This window comes from Dermacentor andersoni, chromosome 3 (assembly GCF_023375885.2).
Source record: "Dermacentor andersoni chromosome 3, qqDerAnde1_hic_scaffold, whole genome shotgun sequence".
Taxonomy (NCBI): domain Eukaryota; kingdom Metazoa; phylum Arthropoda; class Arachnida; order Ixodida; family Ixodidae; genus Dermacentor; species Dermacentor andersoni.
The window spans coordinates 75,019,653-75,044,304 of NC_092816.1; the positions used below are offsets into that span (position 1 = coordinate 75,019,653).

The 24,652-nt window shown below is 48.4% G+C and overlaps 1 protein-coding gene, 1 non-coding gene and 1 pseudogene across 5 annotated transcripts in view; all 3 read right to left on the reverse strand.

The window, feature by feature from the left end:
• Positions 1–24,652, reverse strand: part of LOC126545015 (uncharacterized) — a 466,980-nt gene that overhangs the window by 56,180 nt on the left and 386,148 nt on the right. The gene's annotated exons all lie outside the window — the stretch shown is intronic.
• Positions 10,843–11,019, reverse strand: LOC126521016 (U2 spliceosomal RNA; annotated as a pseudogene).
• TRNAS-UGA (transfer RNA serine (anticodon UGA)) lies at positions 24,120–24,192 on the reverse strand. Its single transcript has one exon. It is a non-coding gene; the product is annotated as a tRNA-Ser (tRNA).

Here is a 24,652-nt window from a genome sequence, read left to right on the forward strand (position 1 = left end):
TAAAAATAAACGTCCGCCCATCTAACAAGGTTATCTAAGAATGCCAGAATTCTCCGATTATTTCGAACTTGCCCTGTCCACCACACTGTCCTTATATTCAACACGGTCGCCACGTTCACGTACAAAACAACAAAAATTGTGAAACATACCCTATTAAGAAATCGTGTGCCTATATACCAAGAAAACTATCGCACTGCTCCTTTCACTATCCAAGGCAAAGATGTGCGAACAATACAAGATCCCCGCTCTGCTTATTTTCACGCCGAATAGCGTCGTTGTGTTACCTAGCTGGCCTGTGAGCATACGCCTAACGGCACTGGATAGCATAGCATGCAGCGCCTGCTAACGAACTCTCATGAAATGACGTGGGAAGTGGCTCATTATTGCAAGAGATTAGCTGTTCCGTCATTCCTGCCCTACTAAAGTTCTGCGTCTCTCTCTCTCTCTCTCTCTCTCTCTCACGCTCAAATAGCTCAAGACGGCGTAGTTGCTCTTCTAGAGTTCTAGTCTTTCATGACTGCATGTGACCCAGTGCCGATGCATTCGGTGCTTAAAGTGGCCGCGATCCTGCAAGACTAGATGACTCGTGGAAAAGACGATACGACGAGCAAATTAAAGAAGCTAGTTTAGTGGTTAGAATTCACGCTAGACAGTGGAGTCATCTGGTGACGGGGACATGAAGTGATCAACGGCCGGCGAACTAACGAAGGCTGTCTTCGAATAAAATATTCGCCTGTTCGATTCGGTCTTCGAATCGAACAGTCACTATGTTCGTAAATACGAGTACTTTCAAATAGATTTCAAATATTTCAAATCACCAACCGTGATTTGATCAATCGTAATATTGGTGCGAAGGTGGTGCGTTTGATCATGGTGACCACAGTACACATAAAACAAAAATTACGTAGCAAAACATGCTACGTCGCTTAAGTAGCTAGGGTATTCCTGCTAAACCGCTAAAATTCGCACTGATCAATCAATATGCGAATAGGTTCGTCATTTACCGTAATGCTTTGAACAAAACGCCTTATAAAGTGCAATAAAACGATCGAGAGAAATCAGCCAATGTCATAAACTGTAGATGTTTGGATAACTTTTATTTAACTATAGTTAAGAACGGCAGTTATTTATTAGAGAACTATAGGTAATAAATTCGAATCGCTTCTCGTACTTTTGTATTCGAATGTAATTCCGTCTCGAAAATTACTATTTGCGCACATCAGTGGTGTATTGAAAACACGTCTCTTTGTCGAAACGTTCACCGCTGTTACGTTTCGCCTACAACGCGCGCTAATGCCGGTGCGGATGCAACGGACGCCGGGGCTTTGTTCAAAGCGGCGGACATTTTGGCCCGTCCGACGCCGCCGCAACGCCTACCCGCCAAGCGTGTCCAGGCGTGTTTCAGTGCCACGTGTCTTCGTGTGTGCGTGTGTGTGTGTGTGCCCTCGCTTGTCAAAGCGCGGCAGCCGGGGAGCGGAGTTCCCCGAATGAGGAGCCTGGACGTCTCTCGGCTCAACTGTTCGCGCCGTCGTGTGGGTGAGGGTTGGCGATGCGTCACTACACTCGGTTCAGCAGGTCTCTCGGCTCGACAGTTCGCGCCGTCGTGGGGTCATGCTCCGCCGTCCCGTGACCTTCATCCCGTGACCTTCATCCCGCTACCTTCTCTTTTGGACCGCGACGCCGAGGGTATAAGAGCAGCTGCCCCCGGACGCCAGGAGAGAGGCTCCGATTTGTACTGTTGAGTTACGTGCTCTCCCGTCTCTCCACTTCGGTCGACCTGACCGGCCGCTCTTTTGCTATGTTAGAATAAACAAGTTGTTCTGTTACCAGTCTTCTCTTGCTTTGCCGGGACCTTCGGATGCTTCCAGTGCCCCAGGCCGCCAGGCCAACGCTACCCTTGGGGCTTGCGACCCATTGGCAATATCGGGCGTCAGCACCGAGACCCCAACAACTCGGGCCAGCGGTGCGATTCCAACATCTGGTTGCCAGCGGTGAGATCGCGACAACGGAGGCCAGCAGCGAAGAGATGCGGTTGACTGTATGCTGAGCAGCACAACGACCATCCGGGAGCAGCGCAACGAGCCCTGTGTGATGACTGGTTGCCTGCAGCGGAACGACTGCGCTGAAGTCTTGGCTGCGAGGTTTGGTGAGTGCGGGACTTTCTTCTTCTGAGTTTTGCCAGGCTTTTGTTAGTGTTAGAAACAGAGCTGGTAATTGTGGTTGTCGTTGCTACCGGGTTAGTTTGCGGCAAGACAATAGTAGGCAGTAGAGAAAGCAGCATTCAGAGCAGCCATGGATTTGAAGTCGTTGCGCAAACCGAAATTGCTGGAGCTTGCGAGAGAGTTGGGTCTGGATGTCTCAGACAAACTCAGAAAACCAGAACTGCTAAGGGCTATTCTTGAGTTAGAAGCTGAGGATGACGAGCTGTCGGAATGCCTTGAGACCATTGAGGAGAGGGAGGAGCAAAAAGAGAAACAGGAGCGCGAACTTAAAGAACAGAAAGAGAAAGATGAGCGCGAACGTAAAGAACAGAAAGAGAAAGATGAGCGTGAACTTAAAGAACAGAAAGAGAAAGATGAGCGTGAACGAAAAGAACAGAAAGAAAAAGAAGAGCGCGAACACGCTTTGGAAATGAAGCGTCTCGAGGTAGAGATGGAACGCGCTCGTAATGGAAGTCAGGCACACGGTGCAGGAGAACGAGTATTGTTCAAAATGACTGACCTGATGCGGCCGTTTAAGCTTGGAGAGGACATTGGTTTGTTCCTGGTTAACTTTGAGCGAACGTGCGAGAAGCAGGGGTTCTCTCGGGAAACGTGGCCACAGCGCTTGCTCACTTTGCTACCCGGCGAGGCGGCCGACGTAGTCGCTCGCTTGGAGAGAGAGGAGGCAGAGGATTTCGACAAAGTGAAATCGAGTCTGCTAAAAAAGTACCGGCTGTCAGCGGAGGCGTTCCGTCGGAAGTTTCGGGAAAATGAGAAAGGCAGAAGTGAGTCATATACAGAGTTTGCGTACAGGCTTATGTCAAACATGCAGGAGTGGCTCAAAGAAGAGAAAGCGTTTGGTGACCACGAGAAAGTTCTGCAGTGTTTCGGGCTAGAACAGTTTTATAGTCGGTTACCTGAGAACGTGCGGTACTGGGTCTTGGATAGGCCAGACGTTAGTACGGTGGCTAGAGCCGCTGAGTTAGCCGAGGAGTTTGTGACGCGTCGGGCTCGTGGAGCTAAGGACGGTCAAAAGGGTGAATTTGGCTCCAAGTTTGAGAGGCCAAAGTTCACGCCCATGAGAGCAAAGGGGGACACACGTAGTGCGGATGCGAGTGAAAGCAGTCCGACCGAACGTAAGGAGACGGCGGCAACCGAAGCCGAACGCAGAAAGCGGTTCGAGATGAGGCAAGCGCGCGTTTGTTATACGTGCCAGAAGCCGGGTCACTTTTCGGCGCAGTGTCCAGAAACAAAAACACAAGTCGTGTTTTTGTCTATATGCAGCACTGACGAGAACATGAAGCTTCTCGAGCCTTACATGCGAGACCTCCTCGTGAACGGGAAAGAGTGCCGAGTGCTTCGCGATTCCGCAGCTACAATGGATGTAGTTCACCCCTCTTACGTAGAACCCGATATGTTCACGGGCGAGTGCGCATGGATCAAGCAAGCAGTGGAAGCTCATAGCGTGTGTCTGCCGGTAGCAAAAGTGCTTATTGAAGGACCTTTCGGAGCACTTGAGACGGAGGCCGCAGTGTCATCTATGCTGCCCCCCCAGTACCCGTACCTATTTTCGAACAGGTCCGATCACCTCCTGCGCGAGAAGGGGCTTTTGTTTGGTGAGGCTAGCGTTCAGGCCTTAACCAGATCGAAGGTTCGGGAGCTCGCTGCAAAGGCGGTAGTTGCGGGGCCGACGTTGTTGAACGATGAGAAAGGGTCAGAGGCGCAGCAAGCTGGTATTCAGAGCACGCCCGAACAGAATAAAATTGAGCCTGTAGCGTTAAAGGCAGCAGATACTGGAGAGGAAATTCCCGACACGGGAAAGTTAGAAGAGCTGTCTCCAGATTTGCTCATCGCGCCTACGTCAGACGGACTTAACAGGTTGCTAAAAGTCAGCCGGTCGGCTTTGATAGCCGAGCAAAAGAAGGATGGCAGCCTAGAAAACATACGCTGCATTATCAAGGAAGGTATCGCCAAGAAAAATGCTCGCTTTGTGGAAAGAGGTGGGGTCCTGTACCGGAAGTATCTAGACCGCAGAGGAGTGGAGTTCGATCAGCTGATCGTGCCTCAATGCTATCGTCAGGATCTGTTGCGCTTGTCGCATGGGGGTTCGTGGTCCGGACACCTAGGAGTTAAGAAAACTAAGGACCGTCTCTTGCAGGAGTACTATTGGCCAGGGTGTTTTCGGGACGCAGACCACTTTGTGAAGACATGCGACACCTGTCAGCGGGTGGGCAAGCCAGGGGACAAATCGAGGGCGCCGTTGAAGTTGGTACCTATCATTACGGAGCCTTTTAGACGGCTCGTTATTGATACAGTGGGACCTCTGCCGGTAACAGCCACGGGGTACCGACACATTTTGACTGTGATCTGCCCAGCGACAAAGTTCCCTGAAGCAGTGCCTCTTAAAGAACTCAGCTCAGTTGAGATAGTCAATGCACTACTGTCCATATTTGCGCGAGTTGGTTTTCCTGCAGAAATCCAGTCAGATCAGGGTACAGTGTTTACTAGCGCTTTGACGACAGCCTTTCTCGAAAGGTGCGGGGTAGGGCTGTTACACAGCTCAGTGCACCACCCCCAGTCGAATTCCGTTGAGAAGCTCCACTCCGTCATGAAGCGCGTGTTGAGAGCATTGTGTTTTGAACATCAAACTGACTGGGAGCTGTGTCTGCCTGGAGTGATGTTTGCTTTAAGAACCGCGCCGCATGCGGCTACGGGGTTCTCGCCAGCTGAGCTGGTGTACGGTCGCTCGCTGCGATCTCCGCTTCGCATGCTTCGAGAATCATGGGGAGGCAGGGGCGACGACCCAGTCGTGGTAGAGTACGTGCTTAAGCTCCTCGAACGCTTAAGAAGGGCACAGGAGTTGTCAGGTGAAGCAATGGCAGAGGCCCAGCAGAGGGCCAAGGTTTATTATGATCGGACAGCCAGGGCCCGTCGTTTTGAGGTGGGCGATGAGGTCATGATATTGCGCACATCGCTAAAGAACAAACTCGACGTGCAGTGGGAGGGCCCAGCACGGATTGTTCAAAAACTGTCGGACGTTAACTACGTGGTGAGTCGGCCAGGAAAGCGGAAAGCACAGCAAGTTTACCACTGTAATCTGCTCAAACCCTATAAGCAACGGGAAGCAGTGGTGTGCATGATGGTAAACGTGCCCGAAGAGCTTCCGGTCGAGCTTCCGGGACTAGGCTCAGTGACAAACAGGAAAGACGCCGATCAAGTCATTAGTGACTTAATAAGTAAAGCATCGCTGTCGCCTGAGCAGAAAACAGAACTACACCAGCTCTTACAAGAGTTTCAAGGTCTGTTCTCTGAGAGGCCTGGTAGGACTTCTGTCCTTACTCATGACATAGAACTTACCTCCCCAGAGCCAGTACGATCCAAGGCGTACCGGGTGTCACCCCGCCAGAGCGATATTATGGAGGCTGAGGTAAAGAAAATGCTACAGCTCGGTGTTATTGAAGCGGGTGAGAGTGATTATACCTCCCCTTTGATTTTAGTTGAGGTACCGGGCAAGGAACCTCGTCCTTGCGTCGACTACCGCAGGCTTAATTCCATCACTAAGGATCAAATTTATCCGATCCCTAACATCGAGGAGCGCCTTGAGAGAGTGAGTAGCGCTCAGTTTATTTCCACCCTAGATCTTGTCAGGGGTTATTGGCAGGTTCCACTTACAGAAGAGGCTAGTAGGTATGCGGCGTTCATTTCACCAATGGGGACATTCCGTCCTAAAGTTTTGAGTTTTGGTTTGAAGAACGCGCCATACTGCTTTTCAAGCCTCATGGATAAAGTGTTGCGGGGACAGCAAGAATTCGCTTTACCGTATCTAGACGACGTAGCGATATTCTCCGCATCCTGGCCTGAGCATATGGCGCACTTGCGGGCAGTGCTAACCCGCCTGCGCGATGCGGGCTTGACAGTCAAGGCTCCCAAGTGCCAGTTAGCACAGGCCGAGGTTGTCTACCTCGGACACGTGATTGGTCGGGGTCGTCGCCGCCCCTCTGAAATAAAGGTGGCCGCTGTGCGAGACTTCCCGCAACCGCGCACGAAGACCGATATTCGGTCGTTCTTAGGTGTCGCCGGCTACTATCAGAGGTACATTCCCAGGTACTCTGATATCGCGGCTCCCTTGACGGATGCTCTAAGAAAGACAGAGCCGCAAACAGTCGTCTGGGATGAGACGAAGGAAAGAGCTTTTAGCGCCCTAAAGAGCGCCCTAACAAGCCAGCCTGTGCTACGATCGCCCGACTACACAAAAGGGTTCATTGTTCAGTGTGATGCTAGTGAGCGAGGCATGGGCGTTGTACTGTGCCAACGGGAAAATGGAGAAGTAGAACACCCCGTCCTGTATGCTAGTCGTAAGCTGACCAGTCGTGAGCAGGCGTATAGCGCCACCGAGAAAGAGTGTGCGTGTATCGTGTGGGCCGTTCAGAAATTGTCATGTTACCTAGCTGGCTCGAGGTTTATCATTGAAACGGATCACTGCCCTCTCCAATGGCTGCAGACCATCTCTCCCAAAAATGGCCGCCTCCTGCGCTGGAGCCTCGCTTTGCAACAATATTCCTTTGAGGTGCGTTACAAAAAGGGGAGTCTCAACGGTAACGCCGATGGCTTAAGTCGAAGCCCCTAACGTGGGAATCAGCCTCAAAATTGCTTGTTACTGATGTTTTTCTTCCTGAGGCAGGATTTTTTTTAACCTATTGCTTTTGTGTAGTGTTTCAAAGTGATGATGTGCTTTTTAGTGCAATTTTTCCGATTTGTGGACGCGTTCTGAGTGCTGCTAAACTACTGTAAGGAACTAGGCAGCAGTATAAAAGGGGAAAGAGCCTGGCAGGGCTTAGTGAGGGTTGTGCCGTGCTTGCTGACTGAGCGGTTGACTTTCAGGCGTGGTTCTAACGCTTGCCGGAAACGAGAACAAAAATGTCAACTCTCCCGAAGTCACTTTGCAGTGTCCTGTGTGCACCTGAACGTGAGAACGAGGGCTTCTCTGTGCGCTGCGCTCAAGAAACGCCAAAGGACGCCCGACTTCGGTTATGAGCATCATCGAGCGACATCCCTCCGGACAGCGGATGCAGTCCCCTGACCATCGGGATCTCCTTCCCCCGGCGGGGCGGTCTGTTACGTTTCGCCTACAACGCGCGCTAATGCCGGTGCGGATGCAACGGACGCCGGGGCTTTGTTCAAAGCGGCGGACATTTTGGCCCGTCCGACGCCGCCGCAACGCCTACCCGCCAAGCGTGTCCGGGCGTGTTTCAGTGCCACGTGTCTTCGTGTGTGCGTGTGTGTGTGTGTGCCCTCGCTTGTCAAAGCGCGGCAGCCGGGGAGCGGAGTTCCCCGAATGAGGAGCCTGGACGTCTCTCGGCTCAACTGTTCGCGCCGTCGTGTGGGTGAGGGTTGGCGATGCGTCACTACACTCGGTTCAGCAGGTCTCTCGGCTCGACAGTTCGCGCCGTCGTGGGGTCATGCTCCGCCGTCCCGTGACCTTCATCCCGTGACCTTCATCCCGCTACCTTCTCTTTTGGACCGCGACGCCGAGGGTATAAGAGCAGCTGCCCCCGGACGCCAGGAGAGAGGCTCCGATTTGTACTGTTGAGTTACGTGCTCTCCCGTCTCTCCACTTCGGTCGACCTGACCGGCCGCTCTTTTGCTATGTTAGAATAAACAAGTTGTTCTGTTACCAGTCTTCTCTTGCTTTGCCGGGACCTTCGGATGCTTCCAGTGCCCCAGGCCGCCAGGCCAACGCTACCCTTGGGGCTTGCGACCCATTGGCAATATCGGGCGTCAGCACCGAGACCCCAACAACTCGGGCCAGCGGTGCGATTCCAACACCGCTAACCGATTGTTACCCTTGTACACCGTCGTTCAGGCGTTACCGATTTTGTTTCGTTGGGCGCCTGTGAGAAGTCCAAATTATATATAGTCATTATATAGAGTTTTTCCACGTGGCTACATCATACCAATGCAGTCTTCCACACAATTTCTGAATACTCGTACCACTTACTTAGCCCGTGCATGTATGCGATGCGTTATAGTAAACCAGCACCGAATCCAGCTCACTAGTTCCACTTCGGTAATTTCCCCTACTATACTTCCAAAAACGTTCAGTGGCTAACAGCGAGCTCCAATAAGTACTTAAGAGTTGAAATTACGACATAACATTCGCCTCTCGGAATGGAGATGGATAACTGATAGCTGGTGGCAATGTACCGGAATTAAAGTGAAAAGGAAGTACGCCGATGAGCAAGGAACCACAGTCGACGCATATCAATTTCGAGGAATTTAAACGTGCCCCGTTTGAATATGCAATACGAGGAGTGTCTGTTCGAACCTGAAGAGTCAAGTCAGTGAGAGGTAACGAACAAGCAACTAATAAACTAACTACAAGTTTGGAAGCACCGCTACAAAGTGGTTACGAAGCTTAGAAGTTGTCGACTAAAGAAAAGAAAAATGACCTGCGTGACTGAAATCTTGACTAAAATACGTTGGTCACACGTGGGCACACATCGACGGTACCAAAATGCAGTGTAAGGCCAACCACTGATTAGAAGCTCTTTGCAGCCGCGTGAAACTCTGGCAGCCTTAATTGAGAAAAGCGCTTGCGGCATCTTAACTAAAATCAATCTTTTTAGCCTCACCAGCGTTGTAGCCAGGCGACCTTGCCGAAAGATACAACGTCTTGTACAGTTTAAAGACAGCGCCACAGTCGGGGCCACAAAGCCTGCTTTACACATGCGTCATGGGCGCTTGTCCCTGTAGCAAGTGCGAGTGCGCGCGCGTTGGGGACATTTGGAGAGGATGTGTTGTAACAGCACGGCGCGACAGCTGCCACACACGAATGCATGTGTTCGCGAAGCGGAATAGGAAAGTCTCAGCAGCCTTCGTGCCATTCAGCGTGCTCGTATACTACACAGCAGACGCCGCACTACTGTATAACATACTTCAAGGTTTTCGTACACCCTTAACGGTGCCGGTGCTCCCGATAGCTAACACCCTTGGACCTAAGGTTATAAGATCTTATTGTACACGACAGGGACTAGCTCGAAGTACTGATCTGTGTTGCGACCGGAAAAGCCTTAGTTGAAAACTTAAGTCTGGCTACCTGGTGCGCACGAAGATATCGGATTGGTGCCACAGTTTGGACTTGGTAGCCGTTATAGTTTATTTCGTGCAATTTCTTCTGTCTCGATCATCTGTCTCAGCGATCATCATGTTTACGTACCAAAAGGAGTCGCCGAAAAATAAAACCTTATTTGTCCCCATCCATGTCCCGATTTCATCCCCGAAGGATGAGTGTGTTAAACGCGGCACAAGCAAGCACCGTTCGCATAAGGGTGTTAAAATGTTTAGTGTATCTATAATGCCATATCCCTTTAGCATTACAGTGAAAGGGAAGACATAATAGAACCCTTATGATTAAGCTGTCGCGTTCAAACAGCAAGATAACTACCTTTTACCGCTGGAAGAAGCGGGGTAAACCAGAAAAAAAAAAAAAGGAAAAGAACACCGCCAGAATAAAATGAAGGAGAGACGTTGCCCAAAATCATGCGAATATTGACAGCGTCTATTGGTATATGCACCGTGTCCCAACCACCATGCACCAAGATTTAAAAATATGCAAATGCCACGTACCTGGACAGAATCAAGGTGGTGTTGTTCGCCGTTGCTTGGAGATGCTCAGATTACTTTTCGCACTCAGCCTAATTACGTGATTAGTCTTAATTATTTAATTAACTTCTCAAATATTATAATTACATGAAAAGTGTTAATGAGAAAATTGTGGAGGAACGTGAACAACTCCCGATACAGCTTTCTTTTGCACAATACACGCTACGTATAAAAGTGTTTTTCCGAACGTGGAAGAATCATCTTGGTGGAAAATCATCATCATCTTGGTGCATGATGGTTGGGACACCCTGTATATAGCTGTTCTTTCGGCAAAGAATAACCGCACTTCATTACAAATGGGACAAAGCAATTATTTGGAACGTTCGCCATGCCTAAATTTAGTTTGGAGAAGATTTGGGCTAAATCGACGGTCGTTCACCGCCCCTGCGACAGCAAATTGAAGAGACATCAACTGTACTTATTTTCTCCTCGTCCAATACATGTTCAGAAAGGTGTCACAACTGTGTCTTGCTTTCACCGCAAAATCAATGAGGATATGGACCGAGCAAAGAGGGCACGTGTTACAGCTGTTCGCCAATCGAGGTCGTTGCCTAGAAATAGCCAGACAAGCAGAAAAAAAGGAAAACGAGTACGCATGTTGCCCAGCGTCATAATTTGTAGGTTGCCTATAGGCATGAGATCAAATTATCGGGAAAGTGGAAAGAAAAGAAATCTAGGAGGCCGGATGTACCTACATCATCGACGTAGAAGCGAGGACACAATATCTGAGTGTCTATGGGCGAGCGCGTGCCAAAACTGCGTTCTCGCATCCTCTCCCGAAGCATCCACCTGGTATTGCGTTTTGGCAGGCGCATCAGCACGAAAGGACGCGCATGCGCAGCAGAGATGTTACTATGACCGTGCGTTTGCTTGGTAAAATAAATCAAGAATGCTTCCCCGATACAGCCTACTCTATTGTTTATTTTTACAGTGAAGCTGTGTGTGGCTAGTTTCTAGCGGAACGAGGTCTGTAGACCAAAATGCGTGAGCCGATCGCGAAGTTACTGCAATAGCGGGCCGAACAGCGGCGCAGGTGATGCAGGCTTCAAGCACTCCGCTAGATTGCCAAAAGTAAGTTTAATGTCTTGGGTCCGAATACAACCCGTACCAGATATTACGCTGATAAGAATAGGTACTGCACTTTGACACGAGTTGGCCATACCTACGTTCGCGCCGCCCTCTCTTTGTCGGCGTTCCATGCACTTGCGTATCTCCTTTCATTTCCTTCCGCTATACCGTGGTCGCGGTCCCGTCGAAACGTCACGAATTTCTAGTTTCCTCCGGCTCCCGGGGCGACGTTCCTGTCGTCCACGCGAATGTATATAAAAATCATGGTAAATAAGCCCGTACAGCCGCGTCCACGTCTGTGTAGAGAGCGCTATGCGGGGCGACACAATGCGGAAGTTGCGCGATTTGACGCACCGTGCCCAGGAGCATACGCGGCCTAATATACATGCAGACCTGCATTGCACGAGTGGCAACATTGAAAAGGGCCGTTGTTTATGCGCGCTTCCTCAGGGCGCTCTCGGTATCTCCATGCCAAAAGATTACGCGTTTCAGCTGATAACACGCGCCCGACTCTCACAACAAACTATGCGCGTTTTTTTGGCCGTTCCGATTAGGCGGTGATTCGGAAAAATGATAACGCCAACAACGGCGTAAAAAGAAAATCGAGGCATTAATTTTTAATGCCGTCTTCTGCCTGCCCTTGGCGCTTGATGCGTTATTTTGTATTTTGGCTCAACATTATTTATTACAGGACATGGTGTGTTCAGCCATTGCCGAAGAAGATAAGCTTCAACAAAGGGGAACCTCAGGAAAGAGGCAAAGTTTTGATCCCAAAGCCCCTTGTGGAAACGTTGTCCGTAGGCCGAAGCTTCTCTTCTTCGGCAATGGCTGAACACGCCACGTCCTGTAATAAAGAATGTTGAGCCAAAATACAAAATAACGCATTATCTATAAGCGCCAAGGGCAGGCAGAAGACGGCATAAAAAAAATTGACGCCTCGATTTTTTTTTACGCCGTTGTTGGCGTTATCATTTTTTTGTATCACCGCCTAATCGGAACGGCCAGAATGCGCGCAAGTTTGTTGTAAGAGTCGGGCGCGTGTTATCAGCTGAAACAAGTACTCTTTTGGCATGGAGATACCGAGAGCGCCCTGGGGAAGCGCGCGTATTCGGTTAAACAACAGGCCCTTTTCAACGTTGCCCCTCGTGCAATGCAGGTCTGCGTGTATATTAGGCCGCGCATGCTCCTGGGCACAGTGCGTCAGATGCCGCAACTTCCGCACGGTGTCGCCCCGCAGAGCAAGGCCGTCTGCTCGCGCGCTCTACACAGACGTGGACGCGGCTGTACATACGTTCACAATTCTGTGTCGCCTTTTTGTCGTATGACAAACAGCTTCGCTGGACATCCACCTTCACAGAGTGAAATGGCTCATGAGGTTTATTATTTTTTTATCTGAGCGGCCACTAAGATATTATACGTGTGTAATATTGATGTATGCATCAACAGAAAACTTAGCTGAACTACATCGGAATTTGAAGTCTTTGTGCCTACTTGCCGTTAGAAGCTTGTTTCGTACACGAGATCAAAAGGAATAAAAGAGAACTCGCATTGTCTCCTGGTCCGGCCTCGCACATAAGGCGTGCTGCGAAAGCCTAAAACAGGCTAAGACATTCAGACCCATCCTTCCGAAAAGAACAATGACGTTTTGTTGCATTACACCCTGTGTTACAGATAACGTTTGCCAAGGTTTTCAAATAAAGATGATAAAATCGTGCTACAAGATACGATTACAGGACCGGCGGTCTTCGGTAACCAGAGGTCTAACGACCGAAGACTGTCCACCCTAAAATTGCGTCTTGCATGGTGTTTTTAGATTATTTTTTTAACACGTTGGTTACACAATGAAGGGGGCTAGTTGGTGAACGTTCATGGTTATATTGCGCTTAGTTCTGTCCTTCACTTAATATCGTCAGTGTAAAACTAAGCGCAATATAACCATGAACGTTGGTTACCTGCGACAACCTATATGATGTGCATTTCGTATAACACAACATATATTTAAACCTAGGTGTATTCTTATATGTTCATGTTTACACACCAGCACTGACTATGATCTGAACTCACCACCCGAGTCAAATGGTTTCGGTTAAGCGGCTTAATAAAGTTTCAAGGGTACTCAGTCAGTGTCGACATCTGCCGCCAAACGTCGCGGTATAGTGAAAAAATCTCGTAGTATCAGCCTACATCGTGCACCGAAGCACGCGAATAGCAAAAGTCAATGTACATAGCAGTTTCTGGCGAGTGTGGACTACCAAAAAAATCTGGACTGCCATCAGTCAACCTTCGCTGGATAAAAATGACTGAGCACTTGGCGCCATGACGTCACGAAGGAAGACCTGTAGCGCATGCAATTCAATTGCGTTATGAGGGCAACACATAGCGCGATCGTTTTTTTATGTGCAGCGTTCGACACCTAACACGACGCCACACGCACAGCGGAGAGGTTTTACGTTACGTAGAAGGTGTTACCTCAGCGCCCCTTGACTGTAGAAGGAGCGATACCTTATCAGGCAATACACGAAGGAGTACACATATATTAAGTGGTCGGACGGGCGTCGTCCGAACATAAACCAATTAGCCCTCCAGTAAAGCTTTGATACGTCTTGACTGCTCATTATGCTCGTTTTGGCACGTTGTTTTGTCTATGTTACAGCTATGAGGTAGCGACGTCGCTGTCCCTTTTACAATGATTAGGGATTGCTCCCTACGAAATTGCGACGTATCAAATGGAAACATTAAGGAAATGCTTTCGTGGGGCAGGTACATTTCACTAATGCTGCTCAGTAACGTTCCAACTGCCGCAGAGAAAACTTTTTCAGCACTGCGCGAAAATAAGAACGACACATGCTGACGCTACAAGTCTTTTTGCCATCGAGAAGATACGTGGGAGCACGCCTGCTCTAATAACTGCTAGCTCTCGTCGCTTACGCCTTGAAAAGATATGCAAACACACACACACACACACACACACACACACACACAATTTCCCCCTTCTCTCTCTCCCTCCCTCTCTCTCTCTCTCTCTCTCTCTCATATATATATATATATATATCATCATCATCATTTATTTTTCCTTAAGGACCCCTGTCGGGGTATTACATAAGGGGGGGTTACAGAAGATAAGGATAGAAACAAAGATATGGTTACAATTTCTTACAAGACTCAGCCTGTGGATTCGCATTAAAAAAAAAAAATAATAAATAAAATAAAACAACAACAACAACAACAAGAGGCACACTGAATAGAATGCAAAAGCAAATCAGCAGAACAGTCACAATGTGAGACAGCAATCGCAAAAGAATGAAGGCACAGTACGGTCATTGTAAGGTTAGGGTTTAAGGTGATCAGTAAGCAGCTGCTTGAAGATAATGGGGTTGCGCTCATTGACAACTCTATCTGGTAAATTGTTCCACTCTATAATGGCGCTAGGCAAAAACGATTGATTAAAGGAAGCTGTTGAACCATGCAAGCGCTGGATGCTGCAAGAGTTAAAAAGGCGACGAGATGTACGGGTTGGTGGGATTAGAAGCCTTCCATGCAGTTCGGGGAAGTTATAAGTTATGTATATATATATATATATATATATATATATATATATATATATATATATACACCCACACGTGTGTGTGTGTCGTCATCAAGTTTCTCCCGCCGGCACGAAATGAAACACGTGGCGCTATATTTTAATTCCAACGCCGTATGTTTAAAACGAAACACGATGCCTCTGAGTCATGGCCAAATCGCATCTCATTGCCTTAACGCTAGAGTCGTCTTTTTCGACGGCGCAATCGAAGAGATGAAAAGCAAATGGATTGCGTGCGCGACAGAGCAGGCACGGGTTGCAACACATCGAAGACGCGAACAATCAGACAGCTCTAACCCCCGCCGCAATCATTCTCGCCCTCATTGGCACGTGTGTGGTCTCCGAAAAATCGATGCGTCCCGCCGGCCCTGACGTCGGGTTCTAAAGAAAAAAAAATTGGTGCCGATGCTTGAACGCGCACTGGAGTAGCAGAGGGGACCACGGATACAATGGTAAGAAGGAAACGAACGGGAACAATTACATCAACAAAGGTGATCGTATAAATGACTGAAATAAAGAGTTTTAGAGGACCAGAAGCGAAATCAAGCTACAGCAGACGGCTGTGTGGGCCCTGCTTGCAACATAGCCCAAGAAGAGATGACTAAGGTTCTGTGCGCTCTCGCGCGGTGTTACCTAATTACTAACGCTTTCGGCATCTAGGCTAATATCGAGTTCGCCCAAGAGTACAAAAGAGCCCAAACAGAGCTACGGTATTACGAGCTATAATATCGAGTCTGACGAAACCACACTCGCCGCCTTGCTCTCCTCAAATGCTGGCGCAGCCCGGTGTCCGCTGGTGGCGTAACTGAGCACGACGCCGTCGCACGTGCGTCATCGACGTTTTGCAAGAGAAAGCCGACTCCCGCGCCCTTCGTCCCATTATACCACTCCGCTGAGTGTAATTGGAGCACAATAGGAGCATATACCGTTGCGACAAGCTGGTCATGTGCACGTCATAACCAATGTAAAACCGCAACGGAATACGTAAAAAAATGTTTGAGATCCCGCACTTTCTTTTAATTCATGAAGCTCTTTCCTGTACTGTGATATATACAAAATAGTTTCCCCCGACTATTAAGCGACGCTAAATTCGTTCTTTCCGTATCCACACAAACGCTTTTGTTTTGACGCGAAACAGTTGCCTGTTGCCGACAACATGGATGAATACCGATATGATGATGTGCGTCTACACTGGAGAGAAAGTGCGAATTGCACGAAGTTCCCACAGATAATTCGTGCGCATGCACTTAATGCCCCCCTCTCCTTCCTCTGAACCCCTTTCCCAACTAACCATTCACACTGTGAGCCAAACTCCCGAAAGCTCCAATTAAATACAATAAAAACACGGTTTCGCCCGAAATATGAAGCATTGTTTGCTATGGCAAGTTATTAGACAGCTGTACGAAGTAAGTCAAGTCGCTTTATCAGCTCCATAAACTGCTATAAACATTCGCGTATCAACTAAATTAATGAGCACGTTGTCACGCACGCACACGCAAATGCGAACACATCGCACTCGATGAGCGCGGACACTCGCTGTCAGAACACTGGCGTTGAAGAGCGGCAGCAGCGGCGAGCTAATTCCCCTTCGTGCTGCCTCTAGTTTCAACGCTATCTAAGAGTACGAGAACACAGCGCACACTTAGCCAAGAGCTACCTCAGGTCGGCTAGCCTTCGAACCAATCGCAGTTTGCCTCCAAGAACGGAAGCGCGACCGCGCTCAGCCGCGGCAGCCGTGATGAGCACCTGCCACCTCCCTCATCACCTCCAAGCAAGCACACTCCTACACACCTCCCTGACCCCTCTCTTGCGCGCGTGAGAATACGGCGCGCGCCCTCCCCACCTTCCTCCCTTGTGAATGCGAGAAGACACCGCCGCATCAACCCACCATCCTCGGCTCGCCTTCGAAAGCGTTCGCTCGCACCTACAGCATACGGCGCGTGGAGGCGATATTACCGCACTTGAACTTTATACGACATCGAGAATTCGCCTGGAGTGTCCATATAATTTCTATCGCAAAAATATGTTCCTCGCAACTATCACTCAAGGCCGGTGTGCGATATGGCTGGTCATATTTCGTATGTTTCTTGAATGAACGATGGAGACGCGGCCCTTTGCATGGACCGCGGTGCGCTAGTGCCCCTGTACATGGTCCCGCAGGGAGCAGAGTTGCGCATAACTTTTCCGGCACCGCTCGCACCGCTATTCGCCAAGCGCTATCACGTGGTGCAAAATGACGTCAAGTGTTCAACTGCACCGCTGCGAAGCCAACTTTACGGTGGCGACGCCAACTCGTCGTTTCCGTCAGTGCCATCGACATTGCAATCAGCGGACCGCGTCGAGCGTGCATTGCATTCATCGGCTCCGGGTTGGAGGTGCGGTATTCGACGACATTAGGTCAAGGACCTTGGTGAAGCGATACGAAACACATCATATTGACACTTGTATTCCAGTATGACGGCGCACATTAAACAGCACAAACCGCACGGAATGTGGCAAAGCGTTTTACGCGGCGCCGTGCGCATGGACAGATGTGCGCCGGCGACTGGTATGGCTACTGGGACGCGACTGGTCGGCTCCGAAACGGGCCAGGATATGCGAGGTGCGTTCACCTTGTTTACACTAAAGCCACATTTATCTCGAGTAACGCACCTGTGAACGTGGAGATGAGTTCGCCTGGCATTATAGGTTGTTCACGTATACGTTTTTTTTTTTCGCGTATATGTGCAGCGCGACACAGACGCGGGACAAAGAATGAACGACACGTCTGTGTCGCGCTGCACATTTACGCCAAGAATGTTAGCTTACCAACGCGCCCAATTCGCTATGTTGCTTGTACAATTGTTCTGACAATGCGGGTCTAGACAGCGTGTTCAAAACAGAGTAAACACTAGCAGATACAATTTGCCCGTTGTACCCTGGTTTTCCTGTCCTGTATCTTTAATTTTATTTTTTGTCGGTGTTCTAATTTTCTTGTAACGTTAACGTGCTAGTGTGCATTTATTTTTGTAGTCAGCGAAAACCTCGCGCGCTCCCGCTTATGAGACAGATGGGATATCTTCAGCATTTACCACCCGCAATATCTTGCTTGTTATTAGATCGGCCTTAGTCGACGTGAGAAATCTAAGATTCTGTCGGTATGCTTAATAAGCGCTGTTACAATAAATTGACCTGATCAAGAGATTTAGAAAAATGTGTTCACATATACAGTACGCAATTTGTGAATAATTAATTTGCAAGTTCGCCATCTTGGTGTGATTAGTGCAATAAAAATGACCTCTCATTACCGTAACAGAATGGATAACTGGGCTAGTTGGCTTACTTGCATCTTCAAACTGCAAAAGCACACGAAGAAGAGAACGAAGAGAGTGGACAGGACGAGGCGCTTTTGTTACTGTTAATAGCCTGTTGGCTTTCCAGTTGCTCTGAATTCTATATACCCTCCAAGGCTCCAAGAACCAGCATTCTTGCCCTGCTGCCAGCAGTAATTGGTCATGCATTCCCTTGTACGAAATAAATTTGACCTAGAAGCTCCTGTATCTTGGATATTTTTCCATTTGCAGATTTGCTGCTATGAAGCAGCTGCTTAGTTTGCGGTATGAATGAGTAGTAAAAATAAGTTTTGCATAAAATGTGCGCATGTGAACATTTGAAATGCATATAAATCTACGTGTTTGCAGCGCATATATCGAAAATGTGCAGCTGCTGTGGACGACGGTTAGTGATAAATGACGCCGTTAACGTTCACTGACATAACTGCAGGCACGACAGTTCGCTTGTCGACGATCATTAGTCGGCTGGTGCCGGCAGCCAAAATGCGCTCACATAATTGTCCACCTTACGTGTGCGAAGCTTTCTTTAAACATCCTTTAAAACATTTTTTGCCTTCCAGCCTCGGCGAGGATAGTTCATATGGATGCTGAAAAACATTGCACCGCTTTTTGTTGCAAGATACTGCTTGTTTGTACGCAAACTTTTCAGCTGTTCCAGTCACGGGCGTAGTCAGGACTTTATTTCGGGGGATCGAGGGGGGGTCCTACCTCCAATATGCACGTTCATGCGTGTGTTTGTATATATGCGTGTATATATGTACATACAAACAACATTTCTGAGTGTTAGAACCCTGCCCCTTTCCAGCTACGCCAATGGTTCGAGCGCAGCCTGTATTGAAAAGTGCCATCGCGACCAGCAGAAAAAAAAAAAGCAAATGTAACACTGCGCGGCATTTCCCTCCTGCGCGCCTAAGAAACGGCTTCACTGCATGGCTGGAACACAATGGCGAACCTATGCGCAACTCTGCTCTCAGCGAGAGCATATACGGGAACACTACGATGTGGCGGAAGCGGGTACCATCTGGAAGTGATTCAAGGAAGCGGAGCGTCGCTCCGTGGACTCCCATGATATTTACGCGCCGGAGTGCGCATATTGCGGACAACGCCTCCTGGATATGCATTGTAGAAACGCTGGAAAAGGAGTTTGTTCGAGTTTTAGCGTAACATAATTATGTTTTCTCGTATGTTCAAATTACAATCCGGGAGCTATCATGTCTGCAAGTTGTATGCGAGTCATAGTTTACGATTTTTCCACGTATTTTAGGTTGAGAAACTCAGCTTCGTCGATGTCTTGCGTCACATGGAAGGCCTGAATATGTGTGGTTCGAAAATCTTGCTGTCGAACGACGTTCGACGCCAAATGTTCCGCGAAACGAACCCCTTAGCGCTGTCGCGTTAATAAAGTACGTCGCAGCCGAGTATTCTACGAGGAGCAACTTTTGCAGTCGTCGCAACGTAAGTTGAGCCACAGCTGCATCGAGGTGGGTTATAGTTTAGAGAAAAGCACGACGCGGTTCACACGTGCGTACTCTCGCAACACTAGGCGAAAACGCGTGCGAGCAGCCGCAGTGCGTAGATCTGTACTATTATAAGTTCTCGGTGTGTGTCTCGTTTACACGTGCGTACGCACGCACACGTAAGCTTAAACACGTGTCACAAGATTAAACTGAAGCTGGGCAAACAACTGGGCACGCTGCGCTACCACACCGGCTTAATAAAGGATGTAGCAAAGCGATGACAACTGAGGCAGAGAACGACACATTCAGTGGGCGAAGGCGAAATACTCTTTTTTTTTTGTCAACTCCGAGTGCTTTGATGCGCACTCTGCATATGGCAATGAAGTGGCAGTGAGAGCATGTTCGTGTGTATATATACGAGGTTTTTATACATACGAAAGTTTACTGGCCACGTGCCTGCTGTTGAGTTCACGTGTTACATGGCGCCATCGAGTAAACAAGGATGTTCCACATCCGCCCACCATGATTCTGGAGTGGAGGTCTCCCAGGGCTAGATCTAGTACACTTATAGAAACCCCAAATAGTGGCCGAATTGATAGCCGTCGCCGTAGCTCAATTGGTAGTGCAACGCACGCGTAATGCGGAGGTTGTCGGTTCGGCTCCTGCCAGCTACAAGTTATCTTTTCGTCCAATTTAATTTGCTCTTCTCCCTCATTATTTTCAACATTTCAATTTCAATCACAGCTAATTACCCTCATGTTTTCCTTGGCTTCATTGCCTGTTGGCTTTATACGAAGTCGACACCCACCGGCGACATCTCATGCGCCGCAGCGGTTGCAAAAGCTTTAAACCACAAGAAATTCAGCAGGCGGCTACTGCTTCCATGGGCGCGGCCGAGGCGACGGCGACAGCGGCAGCAACCTGGCCTGCCGTGATGATGATTCTTGCAGTGGCCAGGGTGGTCCGTGGGCCACTGACCGACCGACGGAGACATGCATAATTAGAGCAATACCGTGTCGTAGCATGACGACAGACTACTTCTAGCAAAAAAAGATTCATTCGAACACTTTGCCGCAGTTTGTTAAATCAACCTTTCTGACAATACAGCTAATTGTTGTGGTCCCGCAAGGGTCGAACTACGTGTGTGTGTGTGTGTGCGTGAGTGTACACACACCAGCGCTGCCAACTATATGGAAACTTTCATTTATCTGTCGATTTTAGACACTGTTTAGAGAAATATGGAAATTTGTTTAAACCTACGGATATTTCGCGTTAGCACATCGAATGTGAAACTGCTGTCGTGACGGCACGTTTCGATTTAGGTCACTTGCAAATCACCTTCGCATTTGCACACGAACTATGACTTAATTGATCGCAGAGCAGTGCAGTGAACGCGTCTGGCTCAGCAAACGACGGTGCGTTTGGATTCAGTAAGCCGTTTAACGAAGTACCGTTGCTATTGGAATTTTTCCATTCCTAACGTCTAGCCGGGCTGTCGATGTGTGAGCACTCTGAACGAAATATTTATTCGTAACCGGCGAAACAAACACATGCTGTAAAACGAAACAAAACCGCGTAGGCACATCTGCATTAGACACACACACATGTATAGCGCCTAGCTCGGCACTGCGTTCTTGGCGCTAAGCAGCCGACTACGTACGCGTGTGGGAGAGGAAGAAAACGTTCATTGAAAGTAAAAGCAAGAAAAAAAAACAAGCAGACATTTTACCGGCAACCACCGATAGGCACAGCAACTTCGGACAATGTCCCAGTGGTCGCTGTGCTTGAGCGAGTTTTGCTCTGTAGCCGCGTGTATTTGTGCTTCGCCGCAAATGACGCGTAAGCGCAGAAGCGTGGTGGTGCTACGTCAGTGTACGGTCTGCAAAAGTGAAGTATATTTGCATCTTTCACACTGGTATCGAGAAGCGCCGCACTCTCTTGACACTGTTACACTCTGCAAGGGAGATCCGACACCCCATGTCACTTCGTTCTAGGTGCAACACAACTTTTTAACACCAACGTATAGTATACAAGCGCTGACGTCGTCGTTCATTTATTTATTTATTTATTTATTTATTTATTTATTTAGTCATACTGTTAACCCTCACTTGAGGGTTGTTACAGGGAGGGTCAGTAATTGAATTGTACATAGAACAAACATTGAAGATCATTTGTAGGAGAACGTTTGTAATACATAGAACATGTGTAGAAAAAAAAAACAGCTACATGCAAGGAACAAATAATAAGCTATACAGTTTGAGCGAAATATTTATCAAGACCAACCTTAAAATCACTCATAGCATTTTTTTTTGTACCACTTCATTCGGTAATTCATTCCACATTTTAATAGCATCAGGAAAGAAAGAAAAACGGAATAAGTCTGTTCGAGCTATTATTGGTTCCACGAATGTACTGCGTGTTGTTCGTGGTAACCTTTTGTGAAAGAGCGTTAGATAATCATCCTTGCTTATTTTCACATCTGCGTGTAGTATTTGAAAAAGCGCCTGCGAATTCTGCGAATATGTGCTCTAGCAGGAGCTTGTGTTGTTAACATAACAACTTGCACTGCGACATCGTTTCAGCTTGAGTCAAGTGACTTCATTATTGGAATAGCCTAATTATCGCAAAGGCTCTCCAACATAGAAGGGATCAATCATACGTTCTACGCTGATGACATCACAATCTGGTGCACCGGAGGAAGCGAAGGAGCCGTTGAATTAGGCTTACAGGAGGCTAGATGAAACAGATGTACCTGGAAAATACGGGGCTTAGATGCTCCCCGAGCAAGTCTGAGCTCCTCCTCTACAGGCCAGTCAGGAGAGGTCCCAAACCTAGAGGCTGGAAACCGTTATCTGAAATAAACATCAAACTCCACACTAAAAGCGGCTGTACCATCCCCAGAGTAGACACCATTCGGGTCCTTGGCATGTTCATCGAATCCAATGGCAGTAACAATACGATGCTCAACAAGCTCACAGCCAAGACTGAGAACATGATGAGACTCATCAACAGAGTCTCGAATAGGCGTGGATGCTTAAAGGAAGACAACCTCCTCAGGTTGTTCCACGCCTTCCTCATGAGTCATATAGTTTATGTGGCAGCCATGCACAACTGGTATAACTACGAGAAGAAACGATTAAACACGCTCATCAGAAAAAGTATTAAAAAAGTACTAGGCATTCCGTTACGGGCGAGCACGGACCTCCTTATGCTACTAGGAGTGCACAACACATTGGACGAGATAATCGAGGCCCAGGAGTCAGCCTAACTGGCCCGTCTATCCTGTACCCCGGCTGGAAAGAAGATACTGGCAGTTCTTGGGATCAACCCTATCCTCATGGAAGAGCGGAAACATGAAATTTCAGAAAATCAAAGGAACAACATACGAGTTGCACCGTTTCCCCGTAATATTCATCCTCAACACAACGTAGGCAGACGCAGGGCAAGAGCCCTCGCCCTCCTCAAGCGTACCAAGGACGATCCCTACTCGGCATGTTTTGTCGACGCAGCCAAATATGGACAGTCGTCTAACTTCGCCATTGCCCTCGTTGATCACAACGGACAGATAGTGAATGCGGCTTCCCTGAAGTGCTCAACACCAACCAGAGCGGAGCAGGCCGCAGTTGCTATAGCACTCCTGGACAACAGCAGATCACAAATCTTCACTGATTCGAGATCGGCGGTCAGGGCTTTCGCTTCAGGATCCATCGCTGAGGAGGCTCACAAGATTCTCAAGAACAAGACAATCTCTCCGCCCACACCATCACGTGGTTTCCGGCTCACCTCGACCCCCAGCTTGACTCGTTTCCCAGTCTGAATGGCATCGCCCACTCCCAAGCGCGCGCACTAACCCACCGCGCGGGAGCAGGATCGAGTTCAGACTCCGGGGTTCTCAAGTTTCGGGACATTCTCACTACTTTCAGAGAAATTACTACGCACTATCACCTCGGTAGGAGGACTTATCCACCCCCTCACATCAAACTGGCTAGACCTCTGGCGTCCACTTTACGCATGCTTCAGACGATGTGCTATCCAAACCTGGCCCTTTTCCACACGATCACTCCAGAGGCTTTCAGCTCTACTTGCCCCGACTGTGGGGCTGTTAGCAATCTCGCACACATGCTCTGGCGATGCCCCTCGTTACAGGGACCCAATCGCATCACAGAACAAGAATGAAGCTCTGCCATCCGGAGCTCAGAATATACACGTCAAACTTGGGCTGTCCAGAGAGCCCACGATGCGGCGGTTAGGCTCGGCCTACCAGTCCCCACGTGTGGGGGGCCCGCAGCTCTGCCCTAGGGCAAAGCTTCTCAGGACCTTGTTATTAAAGTTCTTTGTCTGTCTGTCTGTCTAAACGTTTACACATAAATTTAAAATATAAAGGTTGCATGCCATTTTCGTAACACAAACAAAATTACACAAATCATAATGACAAAGTGATCCGTATGTTCCAGAAATGTGGAAGAACCTACGATAATTTGTTATTCAAGTTAGGGAACAACTGACTTCACAGCTTGGCAGAATCGACACTGACACACACACACAAACACACAGGGTGTTTCTTCAAAGTTCAGCACGCAGGACCCGACGTAACATACGCAGAAAACAGAGGACTTCGTCAGAGTACACTACTCTGGCGTAGTATATATATATATATATATATTTATATATGTATATATATATATATATATATAGTCATATCAGAAGCCAACAAACACTGACACCAAGGACAACATGGGGAAAATTACCTGTGCTTTAATAAATGAAATAAAGAAACGATTAATCAATGGAAATTAAAGTAGATGGAAAAACAACTTGCCGCAGGTGGGAACCGAACCCACAACCTTCGCATTTCACGTGCGATGCACTACCAATTGAGCTACCGCGGCGTCGCTTTCCCATCCACTTTCTTGGATATTTATGTGTCCTAGTAGAACCCTGGGAGTGTTAGCCAGCGCCGCCACTCACAGACATTGGCGGCGGACGTGGAACGTCCTTTTTGCCACAGGCGTCACGAGAACGTGATCTTTTTGGGTGAAGGCAACTGGTCAATAAACCCACATATGCCACCTGAAGGAATCAATGTTGCCGGATTCGAGACCCTCGTTATGTAATCAACGAGAAGAAAGAGGGTTAACCGAGGGGCCCGATTTATATTAGTCATATCAGAAGAAGCCAACAAACACTGCAAGAACAACATAGGGGAAATTACTTGTGCTTTAATAAATGAAATAAAGAAACGATAAATCAATGGAAGTTAAAGTAGATGAAAAAACAACTTGCCGCAGGTGGGAACCGAACCCACAACCAGGGTTCTGCTAGGACACATGAATACCGAAGAAAGTGGAT